An 11,155-nucleotide genomic window follows, 5' to 3' on the forward strand; every position below is an offset into this window, starting at 1 on the left:
CCCTAACCCCGGGGTTGGGAAGTATCCGAGGATGTATAAGAAGTATTTCACAAAAGTAGAGGTGTGATGAAAAGCGGTCGGCGTTAGGGAACGTAGTGATTAATTTGATCTTTTCCTGAATAACAAGAAATATCCGTGGAAATTTTAAATGTAAATGAATTTTAAATTGGAAAACTAATTCAGAATGAAATTATAAATTATGCACTGATTATTAGCTATATAAGAATATCTCACTTTGTGTTAGGCTTTGTATATACAGGTATAAGCCATATTCTATTAAATTTGAAAAAGGTTTACCCACACTATTCTTTATAAATAAGTCACAAAAGTGCGTCATAAATCTAATAAGACATATTATTTTATCACTTTGTTAATCATGGAAAACGTTCTTGGATAATAATTTTACACAATTCTTAAACATACGGTATTCTGTTTGTTATGTTGAATATAATTGATTCCAAATAAAGCATTATTATCGACCAATCGACGTCGTATTGATAAGGAAGCAATAAAAACATTAATTGTATTCCTGATTTGAAATTATATAATAATAATTTATTAGGTATTTCTTTCTATAACATTGCCACACTGTGTTTACATTCCAGAGAATTGACTTGCATCCATATTTGGATGTGGCAGACATTTTGTTTAGTAAAGCTAGTTCTGTTCTTTAAAGCATAGATAGATATACTAAATATTCACAGAGTTCTAATATATTTTAATCTTATAGTCACTATCTCAATTTTAGTAATTAAAATAAAAGGTTTTAATAGTGTCAAGTTTACTCAAGTGTTTAATAGTTTTCTCTAACATATAAAAATGATCAATCACTTCATTAATAACATTTCAAGTGCTATCAAATTTTAGTATTGGATGCAATATCTCCTCATAGGGATGCTTCCAAATAATAATAGTTCATCCCAGAAGCTAGACTTTCATTAATAATTTACTTATCTTGTAGGCCTAAAGCAACTCAACAAAACAAAAAGGTATATGAAATTTCATTTGTCGTGATTTCCTGTAGTAAGCATTCACACCAGCATGTAATTATGGTAATCGTGCATAAATTACATAATTCATAGAGACAATAAGAGATTCCCTGTTTAATGTTCTATTATTCGGGCGTACCCCAGGGTTCACTGCTCGGTCCAATGTTTTATGACTGTCTTCCCCGTTATCTCGGGTGTGTTCACGAGCATTCGTCGCTCCCAGGCGATTCGCTTCGCACGACAGCTGCTCCACACACTCACACACTTTGTCACCGATCGCTGATCTGTCCAGGGTTCGATGATCGCTTCACCGCATCATCGCCTGGCGTACTGTTATTGTCTGTCACTGCGGAGTCGCTGATCTCCTTCACTCAAGGCCAAACTCGCAAAAAGGCTGTTGGATATATACATTTTTAAAACAAGCAGAGCCTAATCTGTCGTTTCTTCTCGTATCGACGCTTAAGGTAATTACATTTTCTCGTCTTTGGTCTTAACTGCAAGCATATGGTTATTTAGAATACTGTCATATACATTATCGATTATTTCGACCAATCGATACATCATCTGAAAACCGGGATTCAATTTTCGAGAATACTGTGACGCTGGGACGTCGTGATTGAACCCAACCTAACCTTGGACAGAAGCCTTGGTTACACCTGGTAACCTGACAACACTCATGATAGTTCAGAGTTTCATGGAAACAGGCAACAAAGACTGTTTCCATGGACTTAAATATTTAAATAAATAATTAAATATTTCAGTTCGAGGTCTTACATATTTAAATTTAACAAGTATTTAGAGGTCGTCCAAGCAATCGTCTCAGGAACAGTTTTTGATGATACCTGATTTTACCCAAATTTGAGTCGTGGGAAATAAAATATAAATTAAATTAATTGAAATAAATAATGTTTTGAAAATAATTAAATAAAAAAATATTTAGAAGACAATACGTGATAATTATCTGCGAACCTCCTACATTTCTAATCCTGATCAGTTAAGTAGACCGAATTCCGCTCTAAAGAGATGCCGCGGATAAAAAAGTAAAACCAATAATGAAGGCTGAAGAAAGGTAAAGGCGTTGGCCAAACTTTCCCCGTGTGAAAGTCCGGGGCCCGAAGCGCTGCTCGGGCGGATTTTTGGAATTCTCCGAGCGATCGTGGCAGTTATTGGGGCCATCGGTATCTGGTCCAGCCCGTCGCGGCGAGGCAGACTCCCTGGAGCCTGGGGCTGGCTGGAGTCTGCTCCACTCGGCCGCACGCACAGGCACACACAGTCGGGGCTCTTGTTTATCATCCGCCACTACAGAAACCTACCGCTGCAATGATTTTAGTGATGCGAGAATCGAATACAGAATCGAGTAGTATACGAATACAGTCCGGGTATTCACATATTCTAATACTTCAAAATGAATTCGTTTACTTTTGTTAGAAATAAACACAATTTCTCTGGAAGAATTGAATTCAAACCCGCTGTAGTTCATTCGGACTAATAATATTGAAATAAAATATTGATGAGCTGTATTCATATTCATATACAAGTATTCATTGGGGAGTTTTAAATGGACTCTGAAAAGAATAATTGAGGGGAGAATCATAATTTAGAATAAATAATTACATATTTTCAAATTTGGCAAAATGTGTAACTGTACAACTATTCAATTAATATAATTCGTAAACAATAAATACAAAAATGAATGTTATCTCATATTGATGTGTAAAAAAAACATATATGATTGAGTTTATGGCTTCAACCTTTTTCTACGATCATTGGTGATAAGACCTGCAGTAGGAATGAATCTTTCAGACGGGACTGGAGTAACAGGTAATCAAATATATTTTTTCTGAAACTCATTAATCATGAATATAGTTGTAGGAGGCACAAAAGGTAAAGAATTTTCCCTCCTTTTTGGCATGGGCAATTCTTTATAACCAAGCAACCAAAGACTGCGGGAAGGAAGTAAGATAAGTCTGACTTGTCTGTAAGAAATACTTGCAGATCAAATATTCGAATACATATTTGAGTACAAAGGTGTTTTTGAATACGTCGTATTCAATTCTCCCATCACTATGATGACTATCTACCTCTAGTATCTTCACAGAATACGTTTCATTCTGAGAGAATAACTGTTTATTAATGTATCAATAGCCTTTTGTCAAATCAAAATAGGCGATACGTTTGCTTTCATTAACACGTCGTATTTCACTGTACGTCTACCTTCGTGATCATGTTTTAAACGAACAAAGTTCATTCAAATACTTAAAACAGAATATACTATAAAAATGTAATTTTGCATAACTAATTAGGGTTTGTCGTAGACCTCAAGAATATTAATTTATAAGGACCCAAAATGAGTACATTTGAAAATATTTTGTTTAGATTCAACATAAACAAGCTTATATGTATTTAAAATAACGCGAAGTATAGGCCAACTAACTAAAAACCGGGGTGGGCGGGGAGAGGGACGCCTTTTCCAAAAACATTTGACTTTTCTTTAGAGCCCACCTTCAGTATTCTCGTGACCTAAGAGGCAAGAACTGGAATATTTACTGATTTTTTCAGTAGTCTAATGGTTATATTCAAATAAAAGGTGTTCAGATAGTTAAGTTCTTTTAAATCAATCGCAGAATGACAGCGCTTAGATGAGGTTAATATTTCGTGGATGGCTAGTACAGCCTGGGGTGCGCGCTCAGATCCCTTGGTCCATCTGTACCAGTTGAACAGATAACGGATTGGTGTGCTCTTATGGTTGTGAGCATAAAAAAGTGGAGGAATACCGACCTTTGTTGATATGTCCAGACTGAACTGAAGGCATTCAAAACTGTGAAAACTGCGTTGGTTGCAAAAGCATTCTACAGCACGGACGAGTTCTTGGCATATCATTGGGAGACCACAGAATTGGCAGACTGACCAGATGCTGAAGTGGAACAATTCGAATTATTGAGAATAAGTGAATGTTGATTTTGTGATTGGGATCTAGATGGAAGAATGAATGACAAATTTTATGTCCGCTACCATAAATTTTCAGTGGTTTTTCTGACGATTGCCATAAAATGTCAAATTGTCTTCGCAATTAACAAATTATCATTATGAACAAAAACGATAAGTGGCAGTTTCTTTCAGTCCCGATAATAGAATTATCTCTGTCAGAGATAAGCAGAGTTATGTATTTCAGTTCACTAGATGTAAATTATGGATTTTGGTACCTTAGCTTTACAGAAAACACTCAATATTGTACCATCTTCATAGTTTGTGAGATTACAAAAGTTCCATTTGCTATCACCTGTTCCCAAGACTAATTTCAAAAGACGATGTCACCTGTAGTTTGAGTTCCTACAGTGCTATGAACTACAGCTATTTGTTGTTTACAAATTTCAAAGGAATTGTTAAAATATGAACTGGTACTGCTATATTGTATTGAATAAACGTCTTTTTGCCTTGTAGAACAGCCTGCACAAAAATAGTCCAATGATATTTAAAGCGGTGTTGCCACATACTGTGTTTTTATTTATACGTTGTCTTCAAAACAGACGAATGAAACAAAACCGTATATTTATTTACGGTAACAACTGATAATTGGGCACTAAAACATGCACCAGCCACATTCGGACTCTTTTCGTACGGGCTGCTCTAAAAATGTATATTTTTCAATACTAGCTTGAAACAGGTACTTACAAATTAATTCCTAAAAAGAAAAAAGTGACGAATATTGTGAACGCTGTAGCATGAGCTGGTTGAGGAGTTAGTTGTGAATGTTCGATTAAACGCTCAACAGACATAGCAGTCGCCCGGGGCGATATGTCGTTGGCGCATTGCCCAAACCTAATGCGCATTGTTGTAGGCTAACCTCCCCCACATGCGAAGTCATACGTGAGTAATAGAGTGTGATATTCCATATGTGTTGGAACAGATCTCACGTAGCTTTTGCCAAATATTCATGAGAGCGTTGGAAGCAAAGCCTACCATTAATACCACTATAACTTCTCTCATAGTAATAATTATGTTAATAAATGCACTTATTAGTCCCACACTAAAATAGGAAGCTCAAGTATAACGAGTGTACGAAATGACAACAATAAGCAGGCAATTTCAGCTGTTAAAAGCAACAATCAACTTAATCAGCAGTTAAACAACATTAATAACTCGATTAGTGTGTGGTGTTCAGAAAAACCTTTACTACTACAGTAGTTTTTTATTTGACAAAGAAAAATAAACTTGATGTGAAAATGTTATCTAAAAGTACCCATACTTTATTTTCCTAACACATTTTTTGTAAAGACAAAAAATGAGTGTTTTTGAGTTATTACGGGTTGAAAGTGTGGCATGGCTGCGATTTTGAAACCTAACATGATATTCTTCAGATATTTTTTTTCAAAACGGGTCCTAATTCGACTAAATATCTTCCAAAGCGATGCCTTCCAAATATTTATGCCATAAATCAGTTTAAATATATTTCCCTGTATCAATTAGACCTCTTCCCTGAAATAATAAACAGATAGACAGACGGTAAATTAAACACGGTGAAATAAGAATGTTACGTTCAGCTCCAGTTCACTTTCCATTTAATGCTGCGTCTGAAGTCTAACGCTCTAACGTCAATTGTGTACCTGATGAGACAATGATAGCACCACTTCATCTAGATTACAACTGTCTGTAGTCCAGATGTCTCTGATGTCGAAACGGTGTAGAGAATTCGTTTTGAGCTTCTTCGTCGCCGACTGAGTAATTTATAGAGACCATTTATAGTCTTAGTTTTAATACTTACTAAATGTTATTTCTTGTTTCAAATCGATATCAATATATGCGATAGCTGGTTGTTCATTTACAAAAGAGAAATGAGTAAATTACGTATTTTTATGTAAACATACACTGTAATATTACAGGTAATAAAATTAATTGTCTTTGTGGTTAAAGTGTCGCGTTTGATTCAGTTTCAAACACAATAATATAGGTATATAAAATATTTATACCAACAAAGATGAGCAGTCTATACCGACAGTCAATTGATTATTCAATCTGTATTTTCGTACCAAACACATGAAAATCTTGCCATTTGTAAAATGACTTAATTTGTTTTTAATACTGTTATATTTTTTTAAATTAATTTATATTTATAATTAATTAAGTTTGAAAACTACGCTACAAACCAATTAAGAAATTTCTTGTTAGAATAAACATAGATCAGGAGCTTACTACTTTTTATGTTGCTGACACGATTTTTGACTATGAAATATTTTCTTCTGATTCGCAGCTCTCCATGAAGACAGAGAAATAACAAAAATTATAAGTCCATAAAGAATTATAAGCGTTCAAAGCATGAATTTTCGGAAATGTTGTAAGCAGATTTAAATAACAATTATTAAAGAAAGATTTAATTTTTGACAATATGAATATGAAAATGACGTGATTAATGGTCTATGAATTAAGATCGGACTTCATTATTTTTTCAATTCAAGACAAGTTGTTCTCTCCTGTTATATTCCATATAAATACTGTAAAAATACATGTGCAAACTGAATATTTTACCTTCAACCATGATTTATCATTGAGTTTGCCCCTAAATACTTCTCTATATTACCAGAATTACTTGTGGAATGAAAAACGTTTTTCTTATTTTTGCAGACTTCAAAGAGGATCCCTTAAATGGCTGTATCTAAGAAATGTTAAAAAATAATAAAACCCCTAACATACTTTGTTGAACGATGATACGGGAAAGTAGCAGTACTGCAGATAGGGGTTGATGTCCGTTATACTGGGTGTCGTAAAAGTCCTCCCTCCCTTACTAACTTTTTTTTACTAGTTAGTAAGCGAGATACATTCAGTCCAGTTATCCTTTGTATCCTGTAACCAATAAAATATAACGTGGCAAAATCAGCCATTGGTATTCCCAGGACTTCCTACTGGGCTTCAGTCAGACAAAACAAAACCTAATAAACGCTATGTTAATCATGGTTGTTGATGTTTATTGTTCTTGTAATAACTTGTTACATGATTTGGTGTTTTAGGTGCTTAAAAAAGTGAATGTTTTACCCGCCTTACAATAACTTTAAATGTTACTTAAATTATGGGGTTTTTATTTTTTTAAATCAAACTTTAATTGACCACAAAATTTGATAGAGTAACATTAGAGACCTCTAGTTTGCGCCATTTTTCTTCTTTTTATAATACCTTTAAAATGAGGTCACTTACTAGGGTTCCTATTTAAAAATTTTAACTTATCCCCAAAATAACCCATCTGAGGATCAAAAAGTTTTATACAACAAAAAGCTCCTGAGTTGGTCATATACATACTCCTCAAAGTAAACCACTCCATCTCTATTCATAAGAAAATTAATAGAGGGGTGGGGTGGGACTTTTAAGACACCCGGCATATTTATAAACATGCAGTTTCACCTCAAGCATCTTATCGTTTAATTTCTTACTCTTTGTTTTGTAACTTACAAAAGTAAACTGCTCTCATTTATTCGTACATTTCATAATTTCCTTGACCAGTATAAAGTAAGGTTTGCATTTCCCAACCTTCGCGCTCATTATTTTTTGTGGTTCTTCTTCAACCACCTGCATAGCAAACAGACATATAAACATCAAACGAAGCGGAGTAGGATATACGTTCATCGGAATATTTTTGCCAATTTAATATCCTTAACCAATTTTGAAACGTCGTGTCACTCTGTACGGTAGATGATATAATTATTTTTGCCCCTCAACACTCAAGTACCACCGAGGCTCTGGTAGATCCCGTTGGTGCAGCCTCTGCAGGTGTGGGTGCTCCTACGAATTACATCCGCGGACAATTGTCCACGCCACGCCTGTAACACCTCTACTTACGTGCGATGTCGATGTGACCGTTGTTCGAGCGTGTCGGTGGTGAGCTTGCTTTTAACGACCGTTATGTTGTCAGCACTGCATTTGTTCTCCGTTAGTCCTCGAAGCACCAGCACTCGGTGACCGAAACAAATCGATATTCGTATTCCAGTAAACAGCAGCGATAACGTTATAATTCGGCACGCAACTCAGCCTTGTTGTTTACGGTGTTCTCTCAGGAGAATCTGTACTTCTATGAGGCCAAGCTAGTTTACATCTGAGACCCCGCTTGGATATAATTTGTGCTATAAATAGGAGTTCGTCTCAAAGCTATAAATGAAAAACCTTTTCAGAAACTTTAATTTATGTTTCTCAATGTTAATAATTGGTAAAATAACGGTAATTTTTTTAAGGAGAGGCCAATCCCCTTTTGAGTCTTATTCTGCCTGTCCTCATGGGCCACTGGCCTGTACGAGGATCTTATCAAGGGGAGATGTCAATGAAAGGCCTGCCATAAGGAATACATGTAATACTAAGGTACATATATCTTGGGAATGAATTGAGCTATCCACTTGGAATTCTTACCAGGTAGGCTATATAGTGTGCTAATACTGACATTGGGTACAAAAATTAATGCCTTGCTATAAACATAAATTGAAATATAAAAAATTTAAAATTTGAAAACAAAACAAAATTAAAAGTTGTCTTTGTATTATTTTTTTAATTATTTTATATCTTAACCAAATGTTTGATTTTACTACCCAATCTAGGGAATATACACATAAATAACCACAAAATTTTCTACTTATTATCTGTATTAGTTTTGGAAACATTTGTACCTAGGTTAACAAAATACAATGATCCGAAAAGGAAACATCAAATAAAAGCTATATTACTTGAGCATTTAAAATTCTCCTGCACCATATTCCTGGTTATCTGTTGCTTCCTTGTCTTCTTTTTTTTCTTTTTTGGGTTCTTCTCCTTTGTCTTGCTTCTTTGGAGAGTTAAAGAACAGCTGTTTGAGCCTTCTTCACTCGGTCACTATCCGCTTTTGCAAACGTATCAATAGCGTTCCGTCCTGGAACGATTCCCAACCCCCTCAATACTCTCGCCCTTCCTGTAGCCCCATCGTTGAACGTTATGACAGCATCCAACACTCCAATTTGGAGAGTATGAAGTCCTACAAAGTTGGTTTTTGTGGCCCTAGACCAAATCACATTGTTCAAGCTTTCATTCGGATTTTGAGTTCGACCATGGGTGCACTTCTCAAGCAAGGACTTTTTGGAAAGGTCTTCAAAATTGGTTTGATTACCTCCATAACTGCAGTAGGCAAAGACTCCTTGTGTTTATATTCTTCACCTTTTATTTTGGCCTTGTTTTATCTACACCAGGTGTCGTCTCCCTCTGGACATAGCCCGTGCTGTGGATCGCTGTCCGACGAAAGCTTGTGGTAGTATATGGCCCATACGTCCTTTTTCATAGCATCCACATTCCCCACATTCCTTCTTATGGCCAAACCATAGTAATTCTGTAACTTGTCGATATGCAAGTCTGTCAGCCTACCTTGTCCACCTAAAACTTTGCCATCGGATAACTTTATTCCTTTCATTTTGTTTTTTAGCCTACGCAGTCTTGACCCTAACCTTTTCTGGACGTGTCTGATGCATTCTAGCTTTTCTATAGGAACATTATCCCCATAGGGTTTCCTTTCACACACTAAAGAATAACTATTAGAGTCCCCGTCTCCAAGATACTGCAAATACCGCACTCCACGACTTTGCTCCGATCTCGAGAAGATGTTCAAAACTCCAACACTCTCCATACCACCACTAGAACCTGTATAGTTTTTTAAACATAGTTCTGTACACTTTTCTTTGCTTACAGCACACTTCTGGCAGTACTTTGTCAAACATTCTACATCTAACTCTTTACCTGTGTCAAACGATGTAGTTGTAACCACCCCGTTGAGTGAAGAATGACCTCTGCGTTGCCACGTACCGTCACATGCAGTAGCAATGTCCGTATTGTTCTCATTTTCTTGTACAGCCTCATTAGCAGCTTGTCGCATTGACATATCACTTACAGTTACCAGGACACTCTCAATATGTCGATTATGAACATTAAAACGTGTGTTCGGAGGCGGTAAGTTCATGAGTCCACACAGGGTTCTGCCTGCAGCTTCACCTTTGCCGATAGCACGTACGCCGTAGGCATAGCGCGTTTTCACTTCATAAACCCTATGCTTTGTGACCTTTGAAGACATAACTGTCTTTTCTTCAGTACAGAGTGTACAACTTATCACTAATCTAGAAGATTAGACATCTTCAATAAGAATGATGCAATTCCGCTCATCACAGTATTTACAAGAAACAAAGTCAAGGTTAGAAACCAAGCTAAGATCAATATTATAATGTTCTTTTCAGTGTTCTCTTCATCTACAATAGCCATAAATTCAGGAACATAGGATAATTTCATCTTTGGACGTGAGTTAGGCTGAACTGTCACAGGCATAACCTCTCCACTTGAAGGACTAGGCCTAACATCACTACTTGAAGTACTTTATTTTTATTTTTTTCGGAAATGAAAAACTGATAACTTTGGTGCGTTGTAGCGCTCGAACTATGAGAGTGGTAGGCAATCCACGCTCACCAGCTTTTTCCTCACAAAACAGAGGAAGGGATATTGATGCGCACGCACTCCTTTTTCATCATTTGCTTTGTTGCGGTCAGCTACAAACATCGCCATTTCCGTGTTTGTAAAAAAAATAAAGGAACTTTGAGCGATCACCAAACTGTGAGTGATTTTTTTCTAGTTGCCACAATAGCATTTATTTACTCCATACCTTATGTTAAAACAAGGTACCAATTATTAAGATGATTGGACATTTATTTTAGAAGTGATAAATTTTAATGTTACAAAAAACAGGTGTTTCCTCCAAAATTTTAAAATCACAAAAAAGTTCATATTTTGAAAGATTTTATACATAAAGTAATGAAAGTCACTCCAAAATACTTCGTTTTCACTGCGCTAATGGGGCAATATATAGAGTTAGCCAATCTGCTGTTAGTATAGGGACACAAGTAGTATATCACTTTATGTGGGGTGTCCCTAAACTTTCTGGCAACACTGTATATCTAACTCAGACGCAAAGTCCAACCTCCTAGACCACTCGGCTATCGGCACTCCCTAGCATAATTTGTTACTATTAATGATTTATAGTTTATATTCAAACCAAGAACGTAGCCAGGAAAGATTTTGGGGGTCCAGACAACTGATATTTTCCCGTAGTGGACAGAGAGCAAGACCCAATTTTGTTCCTTAAAAAGTTCTTGATCCGTTTCTCTGTTGAGAATGATATTTCAGCA

The sequence above is a fragment of the Homalodisca vitripennis genome, chromosome 4, assembly GCF_021130785.1.
Source record: "Homalodisca vitripennis isolate AUS2020 chromosome 4, UT_GWSS_2.1, whole genome shotgun sequence".
Taxonomy (NCBI): Eukaryota; Metazoa; Arthropoda; class Insecta; order Hemiptera; family Cicadellidae; genus Homalodisca; species Homalodisca vitripennis.